The sequence below is a fragment of the Adiantum capillus-veneris genome, chromosome 30 (assembly GCF_014529385.1).
Source record: "Adiantum capillus-veneris isolate H3 chromosome 30, ASM1452938v2, whole genome shotgun sequence".
Lineage (NCBI taxonomy): Eukaryota > Viridiplantae > Streptophyta > Polypodiopsida > Polypodiales > Pteridaceae > Adiantum > Adiantum capillus-veneris.
Window position 1 is genome coordinate 27,772,526 of NC_140960.1, and position 9,868 is coordinate 27,782,393.

Sequence of the window (9,868 nt, forward strand, 5' to 3'; positions counted from 1 at the left end):
TGTCTACTGATCACACTAGATGTGTTTATATAGAGGGGACCAGGGTGCTATATATAGAGATACTATATATAGCTCAACATGATTTCACCATGCATGGAAAATGAGATTATACAAGGAAAATGAACAGTAACAAATACGATCGTTTTATTCAAAGCTGACTTCAGAGGTGAATTGATGGTCGTATGGCATCGAGCATGGATTCCATCAATCGGATGCTTGATCAAAAATTATGCGTAGTGAGGATCTTTTGAATACTAGAACATCTGTTGAGCATAGGCAACAACCTACTATTGGTGTTCCATCTCCATTCGTGCATACTCCGTGGGTTGAAGTGGCCCGTACTCTCCTCTGAGTCGATAGAAGGTGGCCATTGTCCATCTGAATCTTTCATGTTTTCACCCAAATTGGAGCGATCAAGTGCAACAGTTTTCTCCTATCATGATTCACCAATCAATTCCATGTGTGTTGCGATGACATGGACTGAAGTCTTTGTTGAAGTAACAATCGACTGAGGTATGATACCACTATAACGAACTTGGGCGCCCCAAGTCGAGAATCTGCCACAATCACATGAGAGAAACTAAAAATCACTTAACTTCAAGATGACACAGCCCGTAGTTCCATGCCTAGAGAGATTGGCCCCCAAAGTTTGGCGCCCCCTTTCAATATTTGTTTTTATATTAATCCTTGGCAAAGTACAGTGTCCGAGGGTCCTCTCTCTGCTCAATGATCCCAAGCCAATCCAAGGGAGAATGAGGCCCTCGAACTTCTTATAAAGGCCTCTGGCCCAAAAACAATACCTAAAAAGCCTCTAGTTCTAAAAGCAATTGATCTCATAAAACTGTCAGCTCTGCTTGCCACAAATCGCATAAAAATTTTGGGGTCCATATAGCGCTGCCACGTCAATAGAGTGCCACAAATTGTGGGGGTCCGTACAATGCTACCACGTCAACAGGGCATGCTTCGTTTTAAAATTCTAGTGTCCCTTGGGGGCAATCGAACGGGACCCCATTAGTTGGACATACAATAAAGGCATGAACTACTAGTATGCGGATCATTTCCCAACTCTAAAACACTCCACCCTCGAAGAAAGAGTTGGAAACATACACCTGCGGTCACATACCACATGCCAAAATCTCCAAGATGACAGGGGAACTCCAAAGACTGGGGCAACTAAAGCTACTGAGAAATCAACTATTCAATGACAAAGAATAAAATAATTGCACCAACCACTATATACAATAATAAACTACAAATTTTATCTAAAGGAACTTCATCGGAACTGAGAACAAAAGTGCTAATGATCTTCATCTGTCTACCACACTTCCAAAGTGAATTAGGAACAAACATCACAGAAAGGAACACACATCAATATTGAGATTGCAGCTAATACACCAAGGTTAAGAGACCCTGCATCCAAGCTCTGCAAGAGAAGAACAAGGTGCTACAAAAAGCCACTAGCTAGACTATCAATCATGTCCACTTGTACTAAAAGGAAGTAGTCTATAGAAACCAACTCCCAAAATGGTTCCACATGCCCCTCAAAACAAGGAACACCCAAACCATGGATAACTACCATAACTCTCCAACGATCTCTACCTATGTAACTAGATCACCCGAGGTAGGTGAATCCAAAAGAAAATATACTTGTGTAATCTGGAACCGGATCTGGGAGAATCGAGAAGAGTCTCTCCCAAGCTGCAAAGAATGTCAAGGCTAGTTGTAATTGTTTTCTAGTCCAAGAAGGACCACTATCCACATATACAATACAACATGTTAATCTAAGGGTAAGGGAAGTGGATGTGTCATGATTGTACACCCTCCAGGGATCAATCTAGAACACGGGCATAGGAACTATTGCTTGAATGCACTAGGAAGAGTAGCTGCCACACCACAAACCCAAAAGACAAATCAACCACCAAAATGACAAAAGAAGAACATCCTAATTGCACTGTCGTCTGAAGTACACCATCCAAAGCCACAGAAAGCAAGGCAGATACTTTGTACTTCTCTTTGATATGAATACAAAGACATGGTTCAATCTATTTGATTGATTTTGTACCTAATTTAAAGGTTGACTTCGACTGTAGACACTAGTAAGAGCTTGACAATAATTTTAGTAAAGTTTTGAGTCTCTTCAACACTTGTTTGTACTGAAAATTTATAAAAATATAAATTGTTCCTTAAGTCAAATATTAGGTTTTAATTTGACCAAGTCATTGTTGCAAGCATACCTTGATCTCATTTAGTGCCACATCCTTAGTACCATTATTATAAAGATCAACGTTATCTACATTCTTCTCAATGCAAACTATAATTTTTTTTCATTGCGCAAGATTACAATTTCATAGTTAGAGATCTCAGGTTTAGACAAGTAACTCTTCTATTCAAAATCCACCACTTCCATGTTAGTGGTTTTGTATCCATCTATCACATAAAGTGTTGATGAATTTATAAAAATAATATACAATCTTCAGATTGCTCCAAAGACCCATTTTCCAATACTCAAGATCTAGAGATATGTAGTGCAATGCAAGGGAGAGTGCACTTGCCCACTTATGATGATGAAAGCGAGTCAATAATATTTTGTGCTACTTACACAAGAAGGGTATGTACCAAAGGTTTTACCATTCTAAGCTTCTTCGCAAAATCCACCATGTTATCCAGACTTTTGCCAACATTAGCAACACCATCAGAGGAAGATTGAGGTCTATAGGTCCCCATTAAGATGCCATGACTGATCAAAGTGATTATAAAAGAATTGCCCAAATGCGTGATTCCATGCATACAATGATGTTGGGCTTGTAAGAGTAGAAGATTTTCTTAAAGGCATCTTTCACACTCTTTATCCCTACAGATGACACGAATAGTTCTCCAAAAATTCAAGCCTCCATAACCTCTAAATACAAGCTCAAAATCTATTGGAGAACTGGATCTGACAAACACTCATCAAGAGCTTTCCATTCCTAATCTTTTAAATTCATTTTGACAAACAATCAAAATTTGACTTTCAAAATCTCGATTGAAGCAAAAAATTGCACCTAAAGTCAAAGAGTAAGAGAGGTTAACAAAATGTGTCTACTTCCCAATCATAGAACTTGCATCAAAATATCTCAAGCACAACTTTTTCTCACACCAACTCCAATGTATCAAAGTGTGTTCAAAACTTCAGCTTTGGAGGAGATTTAAGTATGCATAACAGACGATCGTGATGAGAGAGAGAAACACACTTTGATGCTTTATTATACATTCTACCACTTCTATGTAAGTATTTATAATGCTTGCAAACCATGTGGTGTTGTCACTACTATAACAATCTTCAAGATGTGGGTATTATAGGCTCATACATTAACGTCGTCTATGCAATTGCATAATACTTGAGGATAATGCGCAATTTCCCATTACGCTCACATTATGCATACACATCAACTGACGCATACGCTTGTGCACAATAAGTGCATATATGTTCATTAGGTATTACATACATTATTAATGCATAAGTATAGGATGTATAAGCATTTATGCAGGAGTGAAAATGAATCTGTATATTGAAATTGAAGTAGGACAAGACTCCAATACATCAAACAATACATATCAATACAAACAGTTTCAGGGCAATAAGTTGTAGAATCCAAGGCTAGCGAGTCTAGATCAAATATCTATGAATCTCATAGCGGAGATGCTGGCCCATCTACATCTTGCACATCAAAAAGTAAACAATATTCAAGTTATTCGATATGTATTCCAAACAACGCTAGCTAACTATAATATTAATTACGCCAACATCCTACACATTCTTGGCTGGCATCTTCTACCGTTTTTGGAGGACATCCCTGGCATTGCAAACCATGTGGTGTCGTCATCGGTATACCAATTAACTCTCATCTGATGTTGCATCCCGTTTTTGCAGGACATCCCTCCGAAAGCTTATGTATGGGTATTCATGCATTTTTTGCATGTCCTCTTTAACATCTGGATTTTCTATAATATCCCCCAATGCATTATGTCTAGATGTGGTAGTGTAATTATGAGTGCGCACTCGGACGATGGCAAGTGAGATGGGGGGTTTGATAGAAGAGGTGATACAACTAAGATGGCCGTGTGCAAGCTCTGAGGCAATTTACCTACGTGCATAGCTTGCTCTGAAACCAGCAAGTTGCTACAGGAAAGTTGGAGAAACTACCCACTAGTAAGCAAGAAGAAAGAGCTCTAATACTAAAAACAAGGGGTTTTTTTTTCAAGGGCTCATGGTAGCAATAAGGATTCAAAGAGAAGAAGAACCATTGGCTAACCAAGTACATCAAAAGAGCATATACCTTTCTTACTTTCAAAACATTTATGGCTAAGCTAAGCAAGCCATTACATCTACAATGAGGGAGTAGAATAAGATACAAAGAAACTTTGGTAGAACATAATTGAAACATGGAGTCTTATTTTTGTTCGAGTGAAGCACGTACCACATGTACAAGCTCACAAATATTATCCACATCCCTTTTAACTTTAGTTCACTAAAAGCAAAGGACGTGCAACAGGCATAGACATTAACATGTTTTACACCTCATGAAGGCTTCACAATCACTTTTTCCACTAAGCCCCTCCACTTTGGAGTAGACACATACCGCTTAGATCCAAAAAAATTATTGTGAAGAGTAAGGAGGAGGTGTGAAAGACAGGCGGCCACACTTGGGCATACATTTCGGCCAAGGCAATGCGAAGCACGATAATATTATTGAGAATTTTAATTCCCGTATTACTTTTGTATACATACCGACCAAGGCATCGCCTGCAATCATTGCATTCCAAAAGACGACAGTTCCGACTAAGACCTCAACAAGTGTGTTGCCACAACCCCGGAAAAAGTCAGCTTACCTCGGGATGAGGCCTGAGTGGCCATGGTTGTTGCCAAAAGACGTGTGATTACTTCACAACTTATATGGCCAAATCATAGGGCTTAAATGCCCAACGCATGCATGTCCCATGAAAGTAATATATTAAACAAGGGCTCTCACTCTCTAATCTCTAGAGTCAAGAACGGAATATAATAACTCCCAGTCTCACTTATTCTAGTTTACATAAGATAATAACTCCCTAACTCCTAATGCTATTGCCTATAGGCTAAATCTGAGGCCAATGCCTAAACACTAACACTAAAGGATATTGCCTATACGCTAACATCCGAGGACAACACCTAAAAACAAGCAATTCTTGCCATTAGGTTAGCATGCACTAAAGCGGAGCGAGGGCAATACATCATCCATCTTCTTTTTTAAGCAATAAAGAATTTTGATATATGCATATACAAAGTATATAACCTATACACATACATAATTGAAATTAATACATCATTGAAATTCTATGCATAAGCGCTACATAATTGAAATTAAAAATACATACACATCATTGAAATTCTATGCATAAGAGTTAAATATCAACACTAAGCAAAAATTTATCCATAAACGTCTATGCATAAGCGCTTAAACCATACACTCACATCTATGCACAAGCGAATATGCACAATGCCTACATATACTATATGCATGGACGTATACGTACAAGCACAAAGACATCGACATCAATGAATAAACACACAAGCATACATGTTTATGATAAGCGCCTATGCATAGACGCTTTAGCATAACAACTACGTCTATGCATAAGCAACTTGGCACAGACTAGTATGCAATGAGCAAGGGAAAAACACCATCCTCTGCACAGACTAGTATGCAGCAATTATCCATACATAATTACAATAAAGGTGAGTATACATAATTGAAATCCCTCTTCTTACCAATGAGACACAACCAATCACATCAAGCATTCCTTTCATAAGGGATAAAAGAGGTGGGGCTACCAGTGCAACCACTTCAAAGCTTTTTGCGAACTCAATAATGCAAAAATCCATAGGATCCATCCCTAATGCATGGAAGTGCATTTTTAAACAAGGGCTCTCTCTCATCTCTAGATTCATGGCATGCAAAGACAAAAAAAATTCATGATTTACAAAAAACCCACAAAATGTAAGCATAGAAGCTGAATTTAAATAGAACGAGATGTGTCTGCAGAGGCAAGCTAAAAGAGCACTTATTTTTGGATTCGCTCTGCAAAGCTTATACAATACAACGCAGGAGGTAATAGTGTGTCGATGCCGGTTATATAGCACTCTGGTACGCACCAACCTTAAAAACTTGCAAGTACATCACAAACACCACAAAAAATTAGGAAAGACATTATGCGTGCATGTAAGTATGTGTACCTACATATAAGTAGGTATGCATCAGTATATACATGCATGTATGTATGAGCAAAGACATTGTGCATGTATGTATGTGTTATACTTGCATGTATGCATATGTATATATGCATGCATTAGTGCTATTTACACTTGCCTGTATGTGTATGTATTTGAGGATGCATGCATGTGCATGTATGTGTATGCCTCTACTGCATATGCATGTGTATGTCTGCATGTGCAAAAGACCAAAATGCATACTGCAGATACTAGGCCTCTCTGCACATTTTATTGCGTCCTGGAAATGCAAGTAAGCTAAAAAAACCAACACGATATCAGCTAATCAAAGCTTGGAAGAACTCACGATATGAAATCTGCATGTTCGCAAACATGGCTCAATAGGGTTGAAACGCAGGAAACCGTAATGGCTCAATAGGAATCCGTCATCTGTTTGACTGTTCCAACGCACTTCCTGCAGTGGGTGACCTTAACGGAGCTGTAAAGGGTGGAAAGAAGTACCAATACTGCAAGCAATCCCAATAAATACAAAACTGGCAGCATACTGAAGGGACCTAAAATAGTGTTGATAGCGAAGCATGAAGCCATAACACCAGATTTTGATGATGGTCATGCCTAGAGCCTTCCCAAATTCATCATCATCAACCATCATCAACAACTTAAAGCAGACTGCGGCTCTACAGAATGGAATTTGAATACACTGTGATCACCTTAAACAAATTACTCCATGATTTTTGTTAGCACTCCCCTCCCCAGGGCTTCTCTGAGACGAACCTACATCCTTCAAACTATGAGGGCAGGGCTCTCAATAACAAAGGGGGGCCACATTCTCAGTCATAGCAGTCACTATGACAAGATTTGTTGCTCTCTGCTAGAAATTTAAGGTTACGCACCAACCTTGAAAACTTGCTATGACTGAATCGTATTACAGCCAGAAATACATTCTGTTGGCAGATTTGAATCTGGCAGCTGGCTAGGACTGGTGAAATACCTCTTTCCACTAGAAATTTACCAAATGATACCAGCATTTTTAAAATCAACATCAAATATACTCAGCAGAAATCAACAAGTGATCTATCAAACATTGTAACGAGAACATCAAGGCAATTATATTCATTAGTGAAGGTCCCGTCAACTGAAAAGTGAAGGTTCATTTAAAATAGAAATAGACATGTTCAAACGCGTCATCATAACATTCAATTAGCCGTCAATCAAAGGGGAGTGGCACAATTACTACACCATAGCAAAAAATATGGCAAACCAGGTAATGCTTGTCCATTTAAGTCCCAAACTCACATGAGTTTTCAAAACTCCCAAGTCTGAAAAGTATCTAAGCTCATCATTATTCCAATGACTGATTCTGTTGCTCTTTTATGAGCAACGAATTCAGTTTTTTCTGGATAACATTAACATTTAAAAAGGTTCCAAAAGAGCTTTTGTGAGCCATGTTGCTCGCAGCATGACGGGACAGTTTTAATGCATCTGCAGCCTGAAAGGCAATTCCAGCATGGTCCACTTTCTTTCCATATCTACATTGAATTGAAACAGTAGAATATTCCAGTTAATAAGTTAATTTATTTAACACTAAAATGGTTCAGAATAATGTATGAAACATGTCACCTGAAATAGGTTTTGGGAGCCTTAATTTTGTAGTCTTCGGGACATGCAAAAACAGCATCACTCATGGTATGATATTCATTATCCTCATGGAATTCGTTATGGAGATGCATGCCAATTAACTTCCCATTTATGGTAAGCACAGCCCCTCCTAACAACACAATCCCAATTCAGCCAAGAACTTGATAACTTTTAAGACTCTTGGAACAATCAAAACTCATTTCTATGGGTCATTCAATTTATACCAATGCATTCAACAACTTAAATATTCTAAATGACCAATCGCATGGCAGCTAGGTGGACCAAAGTCCCATACCGGATGACCCTCTGCAGGATTTATAAGCTCCAGTAATAAAATCAGAACTGTGACGAGAGAGGCGTCGACTGACTGCTCCGGGAGTTATTAAAATATCCTCATCCATCAACATTGAGCTTTCCAAATCGAGGGCCAGATAAGCAGCAACATAGAAATTACCACCTATTCAAAACAAAAAAACCAGTAAGACTGCATCCAAACAAACGTCACTTTTAACAATTTTTCAACATTCTATACCTTTGTAGATATCAATTTCTCGCCAAGCTCAATATAGTTTGCTTCAGACCTATTAGGCACGTTGTGTAAAACGACAAATCGTAATAAGGGTAGGACACCATATGCTACATTGGCTATCCATCGATTGCAAGAGTTTCGCCATTGAGCACATTTTGGCCCATGAGCAACGGAATGAAATGCTGTGATCCGTTGTCTTGTGCAGAAAGACAAAAGTACCAACAAAACTCGTTTGTACTTGGTCAAAGAATTTCTTTGATTGCACCTGCACATTTCTCTATAATAATGGGACAGAACTTAGAATCACTGAAATACTTCGAAACACTGCACAATGGGATGCACATTTTCACCATTTAAATCCTCAAGTTTGGCTCGTTTACTAAGAGGCACCACATCGTATGGAACTACTGCGTCCCTGGAGTTTGAATTAAAGATTGAAGGTTTCAACAGTTTAATTATCTAACAAAACAACGTTAAGCAATTACAAAATACATTAGAATAGACTATGACAATAGCAAACCTGGGAATTCCATGCACGTTAACTGCTTCTTCGACAGCGGTTCGTAGGAAACCTGAAAGGATAATCTTCTCCTTCACAGAATTGAAAATAGCATCCCTGCAAAGGTTGAAACAAAAGCCTAAATTAGACATTCGAAACCAAAAAAAAAAAACCTGCTAACAGAGGATTTGAAACAAAAGCCTAAAATAAGACATTCGAAACAAAATAAAAAACCTGCTAACATGCTGAAACGGAAGTTAAAGATAGATTCTTACATGCAGAGCGAGGTCAGGCACGAAGCACCGTGCAGAGAGAGGTCGGGAAAGAGACAGAATGAAGTATGTAAGCGCCCCCGTCCCTCCTGGATGAGCTCTAGGGAGTTTTCACGCCATGTACTCAAGACTAAGAACGTAGGCAGACGAGAAGAGAGAGAGAGAAGGCATGAGCGTCTACTATTTGTTTCTCTCACCCGAACCGGCCCATGATGAATCAAGACTGGTTACGCCATATCAGGCATGCATAGGCACCTGAATCAAAGAAAAGCTGCACCATGTCTCCTTTTTATTTAGAGTGCTTGCCTTTATCTATTTTTATTGGCAAAGACAGCAAGCTCATTGCACCTATATTTTATGTGTTATCGCTTGTTTCGCTATTATTAGTTTGCATTATTCAGAGTTTGCTATATTATTATTAGTTTGCAATGCTTCGCTACAGCGACGTAGCAATAGTTTAGTGATGTAACAATAGTTTAGTGACGTTGCACCTGTATAAGGAGGTAGCATATCCCATCTTGAAGATTTTCAACAACTCCAACGCCCACCCTGCACGTAACCCCGTCTCCAAAGGTTTCGTTTGTTCCGCCACCTGTGATTTGTTGATCTAGTGCAGGCTGAAACACATTGTTGAGGAGTGCTCGGCATGCATCAATATGCAGATGCACAACAGAGATGCGCAT

At 38.9% G+C, this 9,868-nt stretch overlaps 1 pseudogene; it reads right to left on the reverse strand.

Annotated features, from left to right (window-relative positions):
* Positions 1–7,419: 7,419 nt before the first annotated feature.
* Positions 7,420–9,868, reverse strand: LOC147417714 (uncharacterized; annotated as a pseudogene).